Here is a 22,328-nt window from a genome sequence, read left to right on the forward strand (position 1 = left end):
TGCTCCCTCCCAAAAGATATCTGTACATCAGGAAGGGCTTTCAGCAACTCGCGTCGCTGCTGCCTCAGTGAACAGGCTTTGGCGTGCCGTGCGATCCACTTATCAGTTGACAGCGTCTCCCGCCTCTCGTTCTCCTCCACCGCCCATTCCCCCTCGCTGACATCCCCACCCCCTCCTGCTCTCACACCGGCTCATCGCCGCTGTCGTTCATTGGTGCAGCCCGAGACAAATTGGCGCCATTTTGAAGCGTTCCGGGGGTAGGCGGCAGCGGCGCTGAGGTCTGGGTTTTGACACGGGTGAGTGTAGGGAAGAGGGCTGGAGGGTAAGATCACGTACGTTTAATTGTTTTTCTTGCCTTCCCGTGTTACATTTTGAGGGCAGCGAATGCAGAGCTGGCGTGCCGAGGGACACGTTGTCCGAGTTTTGCGGTGTGGGCGCAGTGCCGTCTCGGCTCCGTTCCCTGCCTGTCCGCCTTCGCTGCTTTCGAACTCGCCTTCGCTTCTCGTTGCTGTCGTTTTGTTTTAGCAATTGGGAGAGTGTCTCCGCTGTAGGACACCCTGCCCGGGATCGGCGTGGAAAGCTCGTTTGGATTCCGCTGGAAGCCATGGGGCGAGATGATTATGATTGCAGTGTGTATGTTTTTTTTGTGCATGTGGGTGTAAAAGGGGAGAGAGATTGAACATTTATATTAGAAGTGTGGTTGGTTGGTCTTTTCCCCAAAGGGTCGAGTTTGCAGGGGTTTGGGGCCTGTTTTTGCTGGTGTTTTGCTGTGGCCTGGAGCTTGACGTACTTCTCCACATATTTATATTTTTTCTCCCTTTCAGCAAGAAATCGCCGATTCAATATAGAATTTTTAAAAAAGTAATTACGATGCGACCTATTGAATTGTAGTCTATTATGTTGACAAATATATAAATAATTAAATATGTTATTGTTACTGTAGATGTTAGGTTTGATCTAGAAAGTGATTGATAGTGAAGCTTGAATACTGTAAAGCGAGGTAGTGTTTATGACATTCCTCTCGTTTCCTACCTGCGACAAACAGCAGCCGTGGTGGATCAAGAATGGTTACAGGTTTTGATGCGCAAGTGTTCTCCACCCTTGGAATTGAAAAAGCCATTTTTTAGTTTTCATTCAGAAACCACATTTAGCAGAATAACTTTTTGAAACCAAATATAATGCATAATTTTGAAGAAAACAAAGACTCTTGTGGCCGTTTCTTGCTTTGATTAGCAAAAAAAAACTTGCCATTTGAGAGTACAATGAATTTTCCAAGTATTGTAAACAGTTTCTTTTTTTCCTGCATCTTATAAAGCACATGAGCTTGGCTGTATTTAAATTATTTCTCCACATTTTAATGGGAATCTTTTTGAATAATTCTTAAATCTGTTTAGATTAGAACAAAAATAGTCTGTAAACAAAGCCAACCTGTTTTCAGTGCTCATTTTGTTAACGTTTCAATATAATTATTGATTAGATAACTAGTATTCAAAGTTGTGTATTTTTATCTTTGAGGCCATAAATCAGATCAGCTATTACCTCAATTGAATAGGTTAGAGGCGCTGTACGACCAACCTATGCTCGCTTATTGTGTTTTTTGTATTCTCATATACGTTAAGATTGGTGGAAGGTGTTGACAAAGGTATTCTGATTTCCTTTTTTTGTCTGATGTTCCATTAAGTACAAGTATCTAGGTTTAGCAAATGGCAGAATTGGGTAAAACTCTTGCACAGCATAATTGGAGGTATAACAAATAAGTTTGCAGATGACAAGTACTGTAATGGTCTTAAATTATAACGTGCTGTTGATTACTTGGTATATTGGGCAGATCAATGTCAGATTAAATTAAATCCTGTTAATTGCAATGTGATGCTTTTTGGGAGGTCTAATGAGGGAAGGGCAGGACCCTAAATGTGCTAAGGAATTGAGGGACTTTTGTGGATAAGTTAGTAACTCTCTCAAGGTGGCAGCACAAGTTGATAAGGTGTTGAAGAGGTGTATGGGATATCAGTTTTCATTTGTTGGGGCATGACATAGAATCTAAGAACATGGGTGTCATGGTACAACTTCATAAAATTTTTGGTTAGGCCACAGCTACATTGCTGTATACAGTTCTGGTTGTCAGTCTATAGGAAGGACATTGACTGTGATATAGCCTAGGGTGGAATGCTTCAGTGATAGGTTTGGTTTGTTATTCAAAATTCAAGAAGTGGGAAGAGGTATTCAAAATTTTGAGGGGTGTACATAGGGTGGATTATGAGAAATATTTCTGTACACAGAAGACAGTTAAAATCAGAAAGCATAGGTTTGAAATGAGAAGTAGAGGTTGAAGAGATTCTGAGGGGGAAAAATTATGCCAAAAAGATGATTGCAATCTTTTAATGCACTGCCTGAGCAGGTGTAAAGGTACATTCACTGTCATTGAGGAAGTATCTAGGTGTGCACTTGGAATTGACAAGTGCTGCTAAATGGGGTTAGTATATATGGTTGCTTGATAATTGGCATGGACATTGTGTGCCAAAGGGCTTTTTTTTTCTGTGCTATGTATCTCTAAGGCTAATGTGATTCAATGCCACTTAAAGGAGTGTTGCCTGTTGAAAGTAAGTTTACTTGATTTACATTGCCTTACAAATTCTGTGGAGCCTTTGTGCATCAGTTCACTTGTAACATGACCAGCAGTTGGCATAGCAGTAATTCCCTTGCTCCTGAGATACAAAGTATAAGTTTGGGCTTTACATTAGAATTTCAGGGTTTTGACCATAGGTCCATTTTTTTTGTTGTATGTAAATTTGTATGGCGTGCTGCAGCAGGGAAGCAGAGATCCCACCATCCAGGTCATGTTCTCTTCTCAATACTGCCATCAGACTGGAGGTACAGAAGCCTTGGGTCCTATGCCACCAGATTCAGAAACATTTATTACCCTACAACTATTAGGCTCCTGAACTGGTGTGGATAACTTCATTCACCACTAGTTTGAACTGATTCTATGACCTACAGGTTCACTTTCAAGGACTCTTTACAACTCATATTCTTGGTATTTATTTGGAGTTTGTCTTTTGCAGAATGGTTGTTCGTCAATCTTTGTTTATGCGTATTTTTGTGGCATTCTTTTGTATTTTACCCCGCTTGGTGGCGCAATAATATCAGAGCCGGACTCTGGAACGGAGGTTCCTGAGGTCGAATCCAAGTCGGGCTGAGCATCAAGCTAGCAACTCAGCCTTGTAAAAACAAGAATAGCTTGCTACGGAAACACCGTCATGATCGTGCCCCGATAACTCCATTGCCGAGTTAAGGGCTATGCTGCTGCTGCTTTTGTGTTTTAATTTTTCTGTAAATGCCAGTGAGATATTGAATAGTTAGTGTACGGTCACATTAACGTACTTCCATAATAAATTTACTTTGAACTTTGAATTAATTGCTGCATTTGCTAAACAACAATGCAGAAGTAACTTAGAATGTAAAATGATTGTGACTATCTGAGGAGTGAAAAGTAAGATTGTGAATTTGTTCTTTGCATTATAACATTATAAAGATTAAATTGGAATATTGGACATTTTAGACAAGAACAGACCATTGGCCCAACAAAGCTTGTCAAATTCCTATTCACACAAGTTATAATAAACTTGATCATAATTTATTGTCTCAAGAAGACCTTTCCTATTAATATTGGATAGCAGGTTTATTAAACCTCACATTTTTCACTTGAAAACATTTGTTTTAGCTTTTTATACTCTAAACTGCAATGTATGTGTCCTAGAAGTAGGAATTTACTTTGGATATCTAGGTAACAACCAATGGAGAGATGAAGATTTGGTAGGTCCAATACAATTTGTAGACCTGACTATGTAGATTTAAACATAGAGTAACCACTGAAGTCCTATTCCAATATGCTGATAAAATATTACAATGACATGTAAGTGAGGTGTCATTATAGTATCTATTAGTTCAACTTTTCCAATTTTGGTCTACTTGTACATGTATTGAATCATCTAAACTGTGTAGTTTACATTTGGACTCTTCGGTGTTGAATAGTTGACTGTAATTCTACAAGTAGCTTTTATCATAAAGGAATTTAACCACACATGGATTGAGTGATGGATGTCTGTGTAATCTTGAAATACTTCATCTTTGTTTTTAATGATTGCAGATAGCCTGATTATTATTGATTATTAATAACTTAATGCAGATGGTGGAAATCCAAAACGATGGTTGAAACATCGCCAGCAAACAGGCGGGCTGTACACATAAGTAAAGGCAAATGTAACCTGGGGATTCCAATTTGCTTTAGTAGTTGGTTCTCTGTAATTTCAATGGTGATAGAATAAAGAACCAATATGTTTTTAAGTGCTTAAATTTGAGGGCATGGTGAGGTTTAAATAGTGTCAAAAATAACTGCATAAATTTCAAAAACCTGTGTTCATGCAGTACCTTTCTTTAATCTAATAGAAAAAGTCCCAAGATGTTTTTACAGATTAACTCAGGTCAGTAGTCTTGAGTGTTTCTGAAGGACAAGGTTTAAGGGGATGGTTCTGGAGCTGAGTGCTTGAGCAATAGGAAATATGACTTCTAATGGGATAGGGAATTTAAAAGTGAGGGTGAACAATGGGGTTAGAGTTGGAAGTGTATTTATTGCTTGGTGTTTTGGCAGGAGGTGGTTACAGAATTGAGGAGAGGTGAGGAAATGGGAGGAATGGGTAATACAGGTGAACATTGTAAATTTGAGATGTTAAGTTTATTATGCCAATTTAGGCAGTGAAATGGGCTGAAGATAAGATGAAATTTGGTGTGAGGTTGAATACTAACAGAGAAGTTTCAGTGAGCTGACTTAAAACAATTTTTTGGAATATTTCAGAAAATATTTTAGAAAGCAGAATTAATAATTTGAATACATGTAGCAAGTGTAGACTTGCTTTGGATAAAGGTACACTGAACCTGTGGACCAGTTTAAGGAGAAGAGGGGAACTGTATACTGGTACCAGTATTCTTGTGGGGTACTCTGCTTGTGCTGTGAGAAAGGTTTAACCTAATTTCAAATAAAAACAGAAAATGCTGACAAAACTCAGTAGGTCAGACGGCATCTGTGGAAAGAGAGTTGAAGTTTCAAATTGATTCTTCATTGGAACTGGACATCTTGCTGGTATGTAATAGGCTGCCAACTAGTGTGAAGGAGCAAATTTACAGGGAAAGTGCAAAAGCTGTAAAATAGTGATTTTGGGGGATACTATCTATTCAAATTAGACTAAGATAATATAATATCAGTAGTATAAGTGACAAATAGAGGGAAGATTTTTTTCACTGTCATTATGCTTCTGACTCAATAAGTGAGGCAAATTACTTTGTTCTTGAAAATGAGTGAAACTAAGTGAAGCATGTACTTGCTAGGACAAGAAAGGAAAAAGTGATCATGATGTAATAAGCTTTAGAGTACCTTTGGAAGTATAGAGTACTCTAAAGAAATACAGCTTCATTGGGATAAGGAAAGATCTGGCCTGCATAAATACTTTTTTTTTTGAAGTTTCGGCTTGTCGCCTAAAATTTTAATGGAAGTTCTATAGATGCACAGTGGGGAGAATTCTGACTGGTTGCATCATGGGCTGGTATGGAAACACCAATGCCTAGGAATGGAAAAGTCTACAGAAAGTACTGGATGCAGTTTAGTCCATTACAGGTAAAGCCCTCCCCACCATTGAGCATATTCCCGCGGAGCACTGCCACAAGTAGCGTCCATCATCAACCCCCCCCCCCCCCGCCAACCATCCAGGCCATGCTGTCTACTGGCTACTACCAATGGGTAAAGGTAGAGGAGTTTTGGGCCCCACACCACCAGGTTCAGGAACATTTATTAGCCTATGCCTCATCAAGTTCTTGAACTGGCGTGGATATCTTCACTCAACTCTGTGCACTGATTCCACAATCTACAGACCCGCTTTCGAGTACTTGACAGCTCATGCTCTCGATATTATTTCTTTTTCATTTGCACAATTTGTCTTATTTTGCACATTAGTTGTTTTGTCAGTTTATGTATAGTTTTTCATAAATTCTATTGTAATTCTATATTTTTCTATAAATACCTGTAAGATCTTGTAGTATATGGTAATGTGTGTATTTTGATAATAAATTTACTTTGATAAATTGGAATTGAGCTTGGCAAACAAAATAGTAATTGAACAATAAAAGACATTTAAAGTGGACATTTTCCATCAGTAGTGTGGGTATAATCGCAGAAGGGCAAGGAATTGGAGCTCCCTCAGTGATCCAAAAAAAGAGAATAAAATGGAGCTGAAAGATAGTCATTTGTCTAGATAGTTGTTAGGCTATGTCATTAAAACAAGTGAGTACCAGGATGATTGAGGGAGCTTCCATGGGGAAGTTTTAAGGGGAGCATGAGAAAAGACTGGAGGTAAACATAAAAGGACAGCCAAAATATTTTGTGTATTGTGTATTTTATTAAAAGGTGTGTTGATCAGAAACCAAAAAGGGAATTTTACTTATGGTTTCAGTAGGCGTGGCTGAAGAATTAAATTAATATGTTATTCATTACGAAAAAGATGTAGGGAGGTGCTGAAAGGCTAAATTTAACAGGAAAAGCTGGGTGCACTTAAAATGAATTCGCCAATTAATCCAGATAAGATGTATGCTTAGTTGCTGAGAGATTTAGAGAAGGAAATTTGACAGGCTCTGATCTTAAGGTTAGTGATCTGAATAAGTTCAAGGTATTGATAATTACTTTATTGACATAGTGAGGTACAATGAAAAACTCTTTTGTATGCCATCCATACAGGTTTCACAGCATCAGTATATTGAGGTAATATACATGAAAAGCAATAACAGAGTGCAGGATATAGTGTTGCAGTTACAGAGAATGTGCAGGCAGACAAGACAATAGGTATCAATAAAGAGATAGTGCTGAGTAAACTTGTGGGCCTAAAGATAGACAAGTCCTATGGTCCTGATGGAATGCATCCCAGGGTACTGAAAGAAATGGTAGACGTTGTAGTTAAGGCTTTGATGATGATTTACCAAATTCTCTGGACCCTGGGCAGGCCCTGGCAGATTGCAAGATGGCGAATGTCACCCCACTGTTCAAAAAAGAACGTAGGCAAAAACTAAATGCCTGTTAGTTTAACATCTGTAGTTGGAAAAATGCTTAAGCTATCATTAAAGAAATAGTGAGGTATCAGGAAAGAAATTGATCCATCTGACAGACGCAGCATGGATTCAGCAAAGATTGGTCCAGTTTGACAAACTTGCTGGAGCTCTTTGAGGATGTAACAAGTGCAGTGGATACAGAGGTTATTTACACAAAATGCTGGTAGACCACAGCAGGCCAGGAAACATCTATAGGAAGAGGTACAGTGGACGTTTCGGGCCGAGACCCTTCGTCAGGATTAACTGAAAGAACAGATCGTAAGAGATTTAATTAAGACAGTAATCTCTTACTATCTCTTCTGTGTTCTACCAGCATTTTGTGTGTGTTGCTTGAATTTCCAGCATCTGCAGATTTTCTTGTGTAGATGTTATTTGCTTGGATTTCCAGAAGGCATTCAATAAGGTGCCACATAAAAAGACTTAACCATAAGGTAAGGATGCATAGATTTGGGGGTAATGTATTAGCATGGATATAGGATTGATTAACCAATAGAAAGCAGAGAGTTGGGATACACTGGTGTTTCTTTGGCAATCACTGGTGAGCAATGTGCCGCTGGTTTTGGTGCCCGCCACTATTCACGATATACATCAACGATCTGGAAGAGGGGACCGAATGTAGTGTATCTAAGTTTGCTGATGACAATGAATTGAGTGGAAAAGCAAATTGTGCTGAGAAATATAGATAGGTTAAGTGAGTGAGTGGGTGAGGGTCTGGCAGATGGAGTATGGTTTGCAGGTGCAGTGGGCTATCAAGAAGGCAAATAGAATGTTGGCCTTCATTGCTAGAGGGTTTGAATTTAAGAGCAACGAGGGTGCTGCAGCTGTACAGGGTACTGATGAGGCGGCATCTGGATTACTGCATTCATTTCTGGTCTTGCTTGAGGAAGGATATACTGGCTCTGGAGGTGGTGCAGCAGAGGTTCACCAGGTTGATTCCAGAGATGAGGGGGTTAGACTACGAGGAGAAATTGATTTGCCTGGGACTGTTCTCGTTGGAATTCAGAAGGATGAGAGGAGATCTTATAGAAACATATAAAATTATGAAAGGGATAGATAAGACAAAGGCGAGAAAGTTGTTTCCACTAGTAAGTGAGACTAGGACTAGGGGACATAGCCACAAGATTTGGGGGAGTAAATTTGGGATGGAGATGAGGAGAAACTGCTTTTCACAGAGAGTGGTGAATCTGTGGAATTCTCTGTCCAATGAAGCAGTGAAGGCTACCTCAGTAAATATATTTGAGACAGTTGGATAGATTTTTGCATAGTAGGGGAATTAAGGGTTATGGGGAAAAGGCAGGTAGGTGGGGATGAGTCCATGGCCAGATCAGCCGTGATCTTTCTGAATGACGGAGCAGGCTCGATGAGCCAGATGGTCTACTCCTGCTCCTATTTCTCATGTTCTTATGTATCAAGGAGTAGATTGCCAGGTCAAGAGTCCACCCTGATGTACAAGAGGTGAATTGCAAAATTCAAGTAAATTTATTATCAAAGTACATGTGTGTCACCATATACAATCCTGAGGTTCATTTTCTTGCAGCCAGTCACAGTAACTTCAAGAAACATAATAAAATCAATGAAAGACTGCGCCCAACAGAGTGGACATAATAAAATCAATGATAGACTGCGTCCAACAGAGTGGACAACAACCAATGTGCAAGATAACTGTGTAAATACAGAAACAAGGGGAAAATAATAATAAATAAGGAATAAATATTGAGAACATGAGTTGAAGAGTCCTTGAAAGTGAGATAGATTGTGGGAACAGTTCAGTGATGGGGGTGGATAAAGTTGAGTGAAGTTTCAAGAGCCTGATGCTTGAAGTTAGTAACTGCTCCTGAACCTGGTGGTTCAGGTCTTGAGACTGCTATACCTACTTACTGATGGCAGCAGCAAGAAAAGAGCCTGGCCTGGATGGTGGGGTTTCTCTGATGGATGCTGCTTTCCTGCAACAGTGCTCTGTGTAGATGTCTTCGATGGTGGGGAGGGCTTTACCTCTGATAGACTGGGCCATAACCATTACTGGATGCAGGATAAATGCTGTATGTATCCTTGTATAATTAAGGGGTGCAAGGATAAATCCAATATCTCTAGTTCATTAAGTTTAAATCTCTGGATAAAGTTATAGAAACAATATGAGAATTAGCAGAGATTTTGGCAAGTGTATATTGATCAGAAAAAAAAGTCAGCATGATGTTGCTGAAGGAAAATCATGTCAGCTTTATTTAAATCTACTTTTTAATATCTGGGCCGGGCTAGTGAGGCCAGCATTTATTGCCACTGGAATGCTTGCTAGGTCATTTGAGAAAGCTTTTCCAAATCAACCATATGGAGTGGGTCTGGAGGCCAGATTTGGTAAGGATGAGAGAGTTTCTTCCTTCAAGGGACTTCAGTGAATCAATTTTTTAATAAGATTTTTCATTACTAAAAATATTTGTTGCTTTTTAAAATAATATTCCAGATTATTAATCTCAGTTTAAATTCCACAGCTGCCATGGTGTGATTTTGGACTTGGTTCTCTGGATCGTCAGTACAGCCTTCTGGATTCCTAGTCTGGTAACTTAATCACTGTGATACTGCTGTGCTACAGATAGTTTCTTTGAAGAAAAGAAGGTCAATGAGGAAAAGGTGGTTTTGTGGCATGAATGGATTTCCAAGTAGCATTTGTTCAAGTTCTACAAAATAGGCTATTTATCAAGATTAAATCCCAGGAACTAAAAGGGGTTTAATAGCGTGTATTAACATTGTCTAAGCAATCGGAAGCAGTGAATTACAGTGAAAGTTCTTGTTTTAACTGGATGGAATTGTAGCATGCAATTCTGTGAAAATTGTACCTTATGCACCCAAGTCCATGAAGAAAAATTGCTGCTTTTCTTCAAGGGCTTGGATGCATAAGGCGCGGTCTTCAAATTTGTAGAAGCTATAAAAATTGGAGGTTTTTATGTTTGTAAGAAGAATAGTATTAAAACTTCAGATAAGTTAAAGCTGGGTTGTTGCCATGAATGGTGAAGTGGCAGTTTAAATGTAATACTGAGAAATGATTGCTTCTATGTTGTTGGAACGAGTCAATGAGAAGAGACAACATAAATTAAGAGTACAGTTCTTAAAGGGCATTAAAACAGGAAGGTTGAAGGAACATGTATTTTCTTAAAGTGGGAAGGCCGATGGAGAAAAACATGTGGATCCTGCTTTATAAATGGAGCCATGCAGAAAATTCAGAAAGTCTCGATGAAACTTTAAAACACTGGTTCAACCACAACTGAAGTATCATGTTCATTTGTAAGTGCTATACATTAGGAATATAAAGGGAAGAATTTTTGTTAAGTGAATGGACAGGAGAGGCTAGAGCATCAATCTGCTGAGGGAATTTATCCTCCTGCGCATTATTTGTTGCTTCAGCATGTACAATCTTTAGCCTGTTTAGCAGAGACTAGAGTTTTTCTTGAAACATGAGAGGTTCCAAGAGGGTCTGATGCAGGTGTTTGAAACCAAGAAGGATATTGGTAGAGTACTGGAAGGGTCAAGAGATATACAAGATTGCAAGAGAGCCAAAAAACAAGAGAAAGGAATCATGAAATTAATGTATTGAATCCGATGTGGATTTCAAGAAGAGGTAGGTAACGGAAGCAGATTCAATTGTGGCATTCAACAGGGAGTCAAACAAATATCTAAAAGAGCAGAATTTGAAGGGTGGAATTAGTTCCAGCTGGATTGTTCTTTAATAGAATAGTACTGCACAGTATATGCCCTTTGGCCCACAACATTGTGCCAATGTTTTAATCTTCTCCAAGATCAGTCTAACCATTCCTTCTCACGTACCCCTCCATCCATGTGCCTGTCTAAGTCTTTTACATATCCCTAATGTATCTGCCTTTATCACCTCCCCCAGCAGGGCATTCAATGCACTTGCCATTCTCCTCTACTTTCCTTCAATCATTTTAAAAGTATGCCCCCTCATATTAGCCATTACCACGCTGGGGTAAAAGATGTTGGCTGGCTACTCTGTCTATGTGTCTTATCATCTAATACACCTCCATCAAGTCTCCTCTAATCCTCTGCTTCAAAGAGAAAAGCCCAGCTTCCTCAACTTTTCCTCACCAAATCTTGTTCTCTAATCCAGGCAGCATCTTGATAAATCTTGTCTGCACTTTCACTAGAGCCTCCATATGCTTTATATAATGAGGTGACAAGAACTGAATACAATACTCTATGTGGTCTAACCAGAGTATTATAGAGTTACAACATTACCTCTTGGCTGTTGAACACAATTCCCTGAGTAATGAAGGCCAGCACACCATAAGTCTTCTTAACCACCCACTCAACTTGTGCAGCAACTTTGAAGGACCTCTGGATTTGGACCCCAAGATTCCTCTGTCCTCCACACTACTAAGAATCCAGCAGTTAACTTGGAACTCTGCCGTCAGGTACAACCTTCCAAAGTGTATCATTGGATACTTTTCTGGATTGAACTTCACCCATATTGTCAATGTCCCATTGTAACCTATGACAACCTTCTACTCTTTATCAACACTATCAACCCACACAAAATGCTGGAGGAACTCAGCAGGTCAGGCAACATCTACGGAGGAGCAAACAGTCGACATTTCAGGCTGAGACCCTTCTTCAGGATATCTTCAACACCACCAACCTTTGTGTCATCTGCAAATATTCTAATCCACTTCCTCATCCAAATCATTTATAAAAAGTACAAATAGCAGGGGTCCAAGAACAGATCCCTGCAGATCACCATTAGTATGGGACCTTCAGGCAGAATATGCTCCATCGTCTACCACCCTCTGCCTTCTGTGCACACAGTCAAGTTTCTCTGGATCTTAAGCCTCCTGACTTTTTGAATAAGCCTACCATGGGGGAAGCCTGTCAAAACATCTACCTTCATCAGTTTGATTTGTCACTTCTTGGAAAATGTCCATCAGGCTGAACCTATCCCTTATAAGCTAGGCTAACTATCCCTAATCAGACTATGCTTCTCAAAATGCTTGTACATTCTGTCTCTAATGGTCCTCTCCAATAGTTTGCCCTCCACTGATGTAACTCACAGATCTATTATTCCCAGGATTATCCCTAATACTTTTCTTGAACAAAGGAATAACGTTTGCCGCCCCCAAATAATTTTGCACTACTCCTGTGACCAACAGGGACACAAAGATCATTGCCAGCAGCGCAGCAATCCCTTCCTTCCTGTAGTAACCTGGATTATACTTGGATTGCCTATTTTCATGTTTTCAAGAGCAGCAGCACTACCTCTCTCATAATTTTGGCATGTTTCAGCACATTAGTTCTATGCTGATCTTCCATTTGTTAATATCCCTCTCTGGTGAATACTGTACCAAAGTAGTAATTAGAGATCTCCTCTACCTCCTCTGACTCTAAGCATGTTTCCTCTTTTACCTTATAAGTTTAAAGAGCCCTGTCTGATCTTTGCTTCCTTCTTCTTGACTAAATGTTACACATCTCTTGTCAACCATGGTTACTTTACCCTACCATCCTTTCCATGTCTTAAAGAAACAAACCTATCCAGATCAAAATGTAAGTGCTCCCTAGACAATGTCCACATTTCCCTGAGAACATTTGTTCTCAACCTGCTCTCCTAAGTTCCTGCTTATCAGCATCGTAATTACTCCTCCCCCAGTTAAATACTTTCCCATATTGCCTGCTGCTAACCTTGCCCAAGGCTATGCCACAGGTCAGGGAGATGTGGTCACTGCCTCCAAAATGCTCACTCTAGTATTTGATTCATAGATCTAGTATGTCCTCTCCTCTAGTTGGCCTGTTCACATATTGTGCCAGAAATCCTTCATGGGCACACCTAGTAAATTCTGCCTCATTTAAACCTCTTGCACTAAAGAGGTGCTAATCAATGTTACTGTCACCTGTGACAACAAGACCTGTTAGCTAGATGGTGATTGATTTATTGATAGATACAGCATAGTAACAAGCCCTTCTGGCCCAATGAGCCCTGCCACTTAATTACACCCATGTGACCAATTAACCCTCTAACCCATATCTCTTCAGAATGTGTGAGGAAATGGGAGCACCCAGAGGAATGCCAAGTGGCCATGGGAGATGATATAAACTCCTCACAGACAGTGGTAGAATTGAACCTGGTTCACTGGTGCTGTAATAGCCTTATGCTAACTGCTGTGCTATCTTTTATTGCACCTTTCCAAAATATGCCTACAGATCTGCTCATCAGGGTCCCTGTTCTATTGAGGGTCTATAGAATGCTCTAAAAGAGTGATTGCTCCCTTCCTGTTTCTGACTTCCACTCACACTGACTCAGTAGACAATCCCTCCATGATGTCCTCCTTTTCTACAGCTGTGATCTATCCCTAATCAGTACTGCCATTCCTCCATCTCTTGCCTCCCTTCCTGTACCTTTTGAAAAATCTATACCCTGGATGTCTGGCAGCCATTCCTGCCCTTGTGACAATCAAGTCTCTGTAATGGCCACAACATTGTAGCTCCAAGTACTGATCTGTACTCTTAAGTTTATCATGCTTGTTCTTGAAACTTCTCACATTAAAGTAAACTCATTTCTACCTATCCAATTGCCATATCATCCTATTCTTACTCTAGCTCCCTATATTTGCTCTTCAGGACCTCATACTTTTTCGTAGATATGTCATCAGTGCCACTATGTGCCATGATTTCTGGCTGCACTTCCTCCCCTTTAAGAATCCTGTGCTCTCAGTCTGAAATGTCCCTGACCCTTGTACCTGGGAGCCAGTGAGGCAGTGTGGACTTTTTGGAGTAAGTGTTCTGCTTCCATGCTTTAACAATTCTTGGATCTATAAATTTTGGTGCTACACGGCATTGTATAGTCAAATGTGATTGCGTTTCTAACTAGCAGGATGGTCAAAGACTAACTGGAAATCACAATTTGCACACACAATTTACAAACAGGAATATGATAATCAGATCTATCTTAGTGATGTCAGTTAATGAAAAAATATTGCCTACCTCTAGATAGACTCTGCTACGTTACTCTCTTTTATATCTTGTGTAATAAAATCATGCTTGAAATTCATTATCATGACCTCAACTAAAACATTGGTGGTATCCTGACTTGCACTGTGTCCATATGTTTGCTGACCTATGTTGGAGTGCTTTATCAAGCACCTCAGCTTCCACAAAAAGCGGAATTACCCAGTGGCTAGCCGTTATAATTCCTATCCCTATTCCTGTTATGACATGGTCTCCTCTTCTGCTGTGATGAGGTGGCTGTCGGGTTGGAGGGGCAATACCTCTCAGTTGCCTCCAACTTGATGGCATGAACATTGATTTCTCCAACTTCAGGTAAATTCCCCCGTATTTTTCTCCCACCTCCCCACCTCCCCCCCACTCTGGCCTCTTACCACTTCTCATCAGCTGTTCACCACCTCCCCATGATGTCCCTCCTCGTTTCCTTTCTCCCATGATCTACTGTCCTCTCTTATCAGATTCCTTCTCCAGCTCTTTGCTTTTTCCAGTTACCACCTCCTAGCTTCTTGCCTCATCCACTTGGCTTCACCTATCACCTATTGTGTCCTCCTTTCTGTTTCCACCACCCCCATCTCTCCCCTTCCTTTCCAGTCCTGATGAAAGGTCTGGGCTCGATATGCCGACTGTTTATTCATTTCTGTGGATACTGCCTGACCGGTGGAGTTCCTCCAGCATTTTGTGTGTTATGTGGAATTCCAGCATCTGCAGGATCTTTTGCATTTATGGTGGATCTTAGTGTTCTGTTTTAGTGTACATATCTTGTACATGTTTGGGAAACTATTGTTAATAAGGTGCAGTGGAAGCTGTATTTCTTTAATAAAGAAAAGTCAATCAGGATATGTCTTGAGTAGTTCAGAGAAATGGAATTGATTTGAACTGGATATTCCTATATGCAGGTGTTTGTATTAATAGTTGTGCATGAAAACTCTTGGTAGCTGGCCTTCTAAGTTTTGGATTGTCCCCTGTTCATTGATGCTGCAGAGACTCAATTAGCATTGTGATAGTGTATTAATTAAATACAATGTTGGTGTGAAATAGGTTATTAAAATATTATGTAAATTAAGTATCACCAGAAAGTGAATCAATTAATAATGGTAATATGATCACCTTGAATTCTGAAAGTGTTTATATTTATCTTGAGGTATAGTACAGTATATGAAACTATGCTATGTCTGGAGTTTGTATTTACCTAAAATTATAGATAAACAAGTAAGAGGTGCGTAAGTAATCCCTTGTGAAAGTAAAGTGAATTTATAATAAAATCTTGTAATCTTCTGGAACAACCAAAATATTTTGTGATGTAGAATCAGGAACATAGAATCTCCTGGTATTTCGTTGGAAGTGTGTAGCTGATCTGTAATATGCCTTGTAACGGTATGGTTGTGGTCATTTTTAATTTGGATTTTGATTGAGTTTTCCTTTTTAAAAAATATTTTTATCTAAAATGATAATTTAGATCATAACATTTTAATATGGCTGTGATTGTACAAAATATTCCATGTTTTTGTCTAGCTAAGTGTTCATGCTGATCAAGGTCATGGAATTTTTTTTTTGCAGGAATTGTAATACTTAAACTTTTTATTCTCAGTTACTTCCAACTTGGGTAATGTTAGCTGCACATATTGGAATGATGGAACTCTGATAGCTTCTGTTACCCGTAAAAATGACAAAAGCTTTGGGATTTTTATGCACGCATTTTGTAACATTGGAATCATGATGGTACGGTGAGCATGGATGCTGTACTATTTGCAGCATTGTACATTGCAGTATGGTAAAATCGTTGGAACTACTGTTAAATTTAGCAATTTTTAACTAATTCTGTTGTGAAATACCTTGAAATTTTTCCTTTTCGTTCCATGGGGTCTATGAGCTTTCAGTAGCACAAGCTATAATTTGTTTGGCAAAGCATCTGGTCAAGTGTGCTTTGAGGTTTCCCAAATAAAATGTGTTTCCAAAAATGGTAAGTTTATGATCAATCACCTCCCTTTGATGCCCCTCTTCCTTCCATTTCTCCCATGGTCAGTGTCCTTTCCTTGGATAACTCCTTCAGGCCTTACCTTTTCCACATATCACACTCCCAGTTTCTCACTTCATCCCCTCTCCTCCCTCCACCCACCCACCCACCTTCTTTCCCCCTCATCTGGCTTCACCTATCACCTAGGTTGCTTCCCCCCCTCCCCCCCCGCCGCCTTGTTTTAGCTTCTTTCCCCTTCTTTTCCAGCCCTGATGAAGGGTCTCAGCCCATAACATTGACTCTTTATTCCTTTTCATGGATGCTGCCTGACGGGTTGAGTTCCTCTAGCATTTTGTGTGTATTACTCTGGATTTCCAGCATCTGCAGAGTCCCTTGTGTTTCAGTTTCTGGTCAATCAAAATTTTGAATCTGGCATGGTGGTGTCTAGTTCCTCAATGATAAAACAGGTTTATTTCAGTTTCCTTTTTACAATATCTTATAACCATTAATTTTCCTCAATGGCACTTGAATTAATGGCTTTGTTTACAAACTGCCAATGTGTTGGTGTCCAACTAACAGGTTGCTAGAAGAACTCTGGCTGAAGTGGCATCTGTGTGTGGGGGGAGAGGAATTATCGATGTTTTGGGTCAAAACTGCGTCAGACTGAGGGAAGGGAAGTGAGGTGGCCATGATTAAGAGGGAAGGGCAGTGGTGAGACATGAGCCTCTGATGGTTGGTGGACTTAGATGATGGGCAGGAGATGCCTATTAGGGGAGAATATGATGGTTATTCTTGCCTTTTGAGGGCATTGTGATGTTTTTATAATTTTAATCATTTTTAAAATGACTAGATGATAAAGAATGAAAAAAGTTGGATGATTTTGTAAGTTTATTTGGATGTTTAAGATGTCTTCAGTACAAGACTCTGCATTTAAATACAGAGAACTTGAGTATGATTTCAGTGATATATCTTTTATGGCTATTATAGGTGTACATGGTACATCTAGTTTCCATTAATGTCTGGTCTTTTGCTCTGGTACTAAGTGTTGAGGAAGGAAGACAACATTTTGGAAACTTATTAAATATTTTCTAGCAGAGTACTTTAAAAAAGATTTCAAGGTAATTGATCATTGTCAGTCAGGAATTGTGATAGTAAAATCATGTTTAACAATTTTCTTTCATGAAATTCTTTAGAAGCATGTGCTGCAGATTAAGTGGAAACTGGTGGATGTGCATGGATTTCCAGAAGGCATATGATGAAGTAGTGGAAGGTTATTAGAAAACAGAGCTAATAATGAGAAGGTCTCAAAGCTCTACGCTTCTTTTTGGATTCCAGACCTAATCAGTTCCCCTCTACCACCACTCTGCTCCGTCTAGCGGAATTAGTCCTTACTCTTAATAATTTCTCCTTTTGCTCCTCCCATTTCCTCCAAACTAAAGGTGTAGCTATGGGCACCCGTATGGGTCCTAGCTATGCCTGCCTTTTTGTTGGGTTTGTGGAACAATCTATGTTCCGTGCCTATTCTGGTATCTGTCCCCCACTTTTCCTTGGCTATATCGACGACTGCATTGGCGCTGCTTCCTGCACGCATGCAGAACTCGTTGACTTTATTAACTTTGCCTCCAACTTTCACCCTGCCCTCAAGTTTACCTGGTCTATTTCCGACACCTCCCTCCCCTTTCTAGATCTTTCTGTCTCTGTCTCTGGAGACAGCTTATCCACTGATATCTACTATAAGCCTACTGACTCTCACAGCTATCTGGACTATTCCTCTTCTCACCCTGTCTCTTGCAAAAACGCCATCCCCTTCTCGCAATTCCTCCGTCTCCGCCGCATCTGCTCTCAGGATGAGGCTTTTCATTCTAGGACGAGGGAGATGTCTTCATTTTTTAAAGAAAGGGGCTTCCCTTCCTCCACTATCAACTCTGCTCTTAAACGCATCTCCTCCATTTCACGTACATCTGCTCTCACTCCATCCTCCCACCACCCCACTAGGAATAGGGTTCCCCTGGTCCTCACCTACCACCCCACCAGCCTCCGGGTCCAACATATTATTCTCCGTAACTTCCGCCACCTCCAACGGGATCCCACCACTAAGCACATCTTTCCCTCCCCCCTCTCTCTGCATTCCGCAGGGATCGCTCCCTACACAACTCCCTTGTCCATTCGTCCCCCCCATCCCTCCCCACTGATCTCCCTCCTGGCACTTATCCGTGTAAGCGGAACAAGTGCTACACATGCCCTTACACTTCCTCCCTTACCACCATTCAGGGCCCCAAACAGTCCTTCCAGGTGAGGCATCACTTCACCTGTGAGTCGACTGGGGTGATATACTGCGTCCGGTGCTCCCGATGTGGCCTTTTATATATTGGTGAGACCCGACGCAGACTGGGAGACCGCTTTGCTGAACATCTACACTCTGTCCGCCAGAGAAAGCAGGATCTCCCAGTGGCCACACATTTTAATTCCACATCCCATTCCCATTCTGACATGTCTATCCACGGCCTCCTCTACTGTAAAGATGAAGCCACACTCAGGTTGGAGGAACAACACCTTATATTCTGTCTGGGTAGCCTCCAACCTGATGGCATGAACATTGACTTCTCTAACTTCCGCTAGGCCCCACCTCCCCCTCGTACCCCAGCTGTTACTCCTTTTTATGCACACATTCTTTCTCTCACTCTCCTTTTTCTCCCTCTGTCCCTCTGAATATACCTCTTGCCCATCCTCTGGGTCACCCCCCCCCATCTTTCTCCCTAGGATGATCCTCTCGTATCCCCTTTTGCCTATCACCTGTCCAGCTCTCGGCTCTATCCCTCCCCCTCCTGTCTTCTCCTATCATTTTGCATCTCCCCCTCCCCCTCCAGCTTTCAAATCCCTTACTCACTCTTCCTTCAGTTAGTCCTGACGAAGGGTCTCGGCCTGAAACGTCGACTGCGCCTCTTCCTATAGATGCTGCTTGGCCTGCTGCGTTCACCAGCAACTTTGATGTATGTTGCTTGAATTTCCAGCATCTGCAGAATTCCTGTTGTTTACTAATAATGAGAATGTGATTATGAATAGAAGATTGTCAAACTGACAGGAAACGGTAGACATAAATGATTTTTTTCTGATTGACAAGGGGACTCAGCTTTTTATGATTTGTAGATAGCTTAAGTGAAGCCAACAGATCTTGAATATGTAATGAACAAGGTGGACGTATAATTTTAATTCTGTTATGCAGTTTAATCTTTACGGAAGTTCAAAAGCAAAGTGGCACTTGAGAAAACTGCTACACTCAGATCCCACATAATGCTACCCCACATAGCGCTAATTTGTTACAATATGGTTATTCAATTCTTTATCGAAATTTTTAAAAATGACAAAAATTCATTCTAAACGACACTTAAAAAAACTTGAGTGTCTACCATTACAGTAAACATTCAATCAGCCAATGAGAGTGCATTACATGCACTCTGAGCCACTCACAGCCAATCATGTATTAGTTCACGCTCGGCTTCCCTCGCGCGTGTAAACGTTCATGCTCTCTGGCCAATTTATTCTTTTTTTTTCCACTCATAATGCCTGGAAAATGGCCTGGAACTTCCACTGAGGGTTGTACACCTAAGATAGCTAGAAAAATCATTTGCATGGATGTGAAACTGCAAATGATAGGGTGTGAGGATGTTAATGATAGCGGTTGAAGAGTTCCTGCATTCTCAATGTGAGAGCCTACATAATGAAGAGCTTTGAGAATTGGCAGAGCAATGCATCCTGGGTGAATCTGAGGACACAGATGGAGAAGAGGAAACACCAGCAAGAAACCTCACCACAATATTCCTCAGCACTAGCATCACCACGATCACACGAATCATGGACCAGTTCATTGATTGACCCTGACTGGGAGGGAAGCAGTAAGGCAGAGAGGGGTATTCTCAATGTGATTTCCTACTACTGAGATCTTCTTCATGAGATGAAACTTAAGAAAAGGCAGTCAAATCTCAACGCTTACTTGAAGAAGAAGCTGAAGTTTGAGAAGGATGCACAACCTGGTCCCTCCTCGAAGATGTAGCCAGGACCCACTTCCCTCCACTGCTGCTGCGATGTTTTGCTGCTCCACTGATGGACAGTTTAGGCCTATTTGCATGTTTGTTATTCCACAAATTACTGTGTATACATAAAATATATATCTTGGGTTTGATTTTTAAAATATTAGGCATACATCTCCATTCGCGTAATGTTATAATGACCCTGCATAGCACTAATTTACATAGCGCTCCACCTCTGAAGAGTGCATCCTCAGCGTTAAGTGGGTCTAAGTATACTTTAACAAAAGTAACTGCAATTTTCTAAATTGTAATTTGTAAAATAATATATAAAATGAATAATTATTTGGTGAGGTAAAGAGGGTGATGGATTTTACTTGGCTTAAGAATTGAACTTCTGGCAAAGTCATGTTCCTTAGCTAATGTTTTTTCATAGTAAACATCTTTGACCATCCTACAGTCTAGAGTTGCATCAAATGAATTAATTGCATTAAAAGTTTGAATCTTGAATTTATAATTAAATCTTTGTTGGCTACCAACTGGCCTGTAAAGAATGTTTGGTATAACTGTACTGCTCTTGGAAGTGGATTCTTTCTATCAATAAATTTTCAGTATGACTTTTAATTGGCTGTTATGTTTATCAAAGCTGCTTTGCAGTATTTAAATTTGTTAAGTAGATTGACAATTTTTGAGCCTCAATACAACATATCAAAATTTCTCAGGAAAGACAACAACTTGAAACAGGTATGTAATGACAGATACTTTAACAATATCAAAAGAATGATTACCAACAGCCAAATTAATGATTATTAGAACAGTAAAGCAACAACAATCCTCCATCCAGCGGTTTAGTACCTGACACCAATTCCCATGCTGCTTAAGGCCTTGCAAGCTTAAAGGAAATTTAGACGTGAGGTCTTGCTCAGTTTGTGCTTCCAGCATTCTTGTTAAGCTCGTCAAGGCCCATTTTTGCATGTGCTCTTGAAACTGACCAAACTTTGTTTGCCGCACTCTGAGCTCAACTAGTACATGGAAAAGTAGTTTTATAATGAAATTATTGAAATGGTTGTAAGATGAAATTCTTGGAGTATTAACATAGTACAGCACAGGGACAGGTCCTTCAACACAAGCTATATGTGCCCAACATTAATAAAGAATACCAACCACCAGTCCCAAAAATCTGCCAGTCAGAATTGTTCAGCCATTATGTCTATGTTGACCTTTTTGCCCTCCCACACTGATCCCTTTTTCCCTGCATTCACTACCTCTTGTGCATTGTCTAAGCAAGTGCCTGATTAAACGTTTCTTAAAATTAGTGATTTGCATCTTACTCCACCATGTTCTCGGGCAGTGAATTCAAGATAGCAACTACATGGACTACTCTTCATGTATATTCAAAAAAAATCCTTTCATCTCAAATCCCCAGTCCAGCAGCATAGCGGTCCTGAGTGCATCAGATGATCAGTTTTACTATATGAAGCAATAACAGCTTGGCATGATAAAATAATTTTGACTTGATGTGGGAAAAAAAAATCACGGGATATACATCCTAGCTGTAAAGCAACCTGCCCAGTTTTTTTGTTAGGCAATTTCTTAATGCTCTTGGTTTTGAGTCAAATTCTACAAACGTAGATTAAGCTGCTCTCCAAGACTTCAGTAAACTGAGCAACTACTTTTTTGCCTGCTGTATGAGATGTTTAAACTGAAATTCCTTTTGTATCTAACTCGAAAGCACTTCCTTGTTTTTTTTTGTGTATGCTGTCCTAACAAAAATTCCATTTCACCTTTTATTACGTGGGGTACATACTCACTTGTTGTTTAAAACATTCTACATACCAAACTTAATTGCTGAATTTGCTTTAACAAGCCATAGTGCTTAATTGTAAACAGAGTGCTTTGGCACTTTCAAGATGTGATGAGGTGTTATTTTATCTTGTCATATTTGTATTTGTGTATTGGAAATTTTGCATCCTTGGCTCCCTTCTCACCCCATCCCCATATTTATATTGGAGATGGAGTAAGTGGGCTGAGATATTTTTTCAAAGTGAATGACGTGGGTTATTGCTTCTGCTTAAAATGTGAACCTGCTATTAGTCATCTTTCTCATAGTGGTGAGTTCATGTCTTTGATCATAATAATTTGATAAATTCATAATGTCTGAAACTAGTTTCATTCCTTTCCCAAAGCATTTTGGCATGAAT

General features: G+C 40.1%; 1 protein-coding gene across 7 annotated transcripts in view; it reads left to right on the forward strand.

The window, feature by feature from the left end:
- The first annotated feature begins 202 nt into the window (after positions 1-202).
- pds5b (PDS5 cohesin associated factor B) overlaps positions 203-22,328 on the forward strand; it is a 270,645-nt gene continuing 248,519 nt past the window's right edge. For 2 of the 7 annotated variants that reach the window (XM_063054295.1, XM_063054288.1), the window contains exon 1: positions 203-296. The gene's annotated coding sequence lies outside the window, so the exon portion shown is untranslated. Of the gene's footprint in view, positions 297-531; positions 634-9,635; positions 9,703-15,741; positions 15,873-22,328 lie in introns of those variants that run through there. The other 5 variants (XM_063054290.1, XM_063054292.1, XM_063054293.1 and 2 more) reach the window with 5 other exon arrangements.

This window comes from Mobula hypostoma, chromosome 7 (genome assembly GCF_963921235.1).
Source record: "Mobula hypostoma chromosome 7, sMobHyp1.1, whole genome shotgun sequence".
Classification (NCBI taxonomy): Eukaryota; Metazoa; Chordata; class Chondrichthyes; order Myliobatiformes; family Myliobatidae; genus Mobula; species Mobula hypostoma.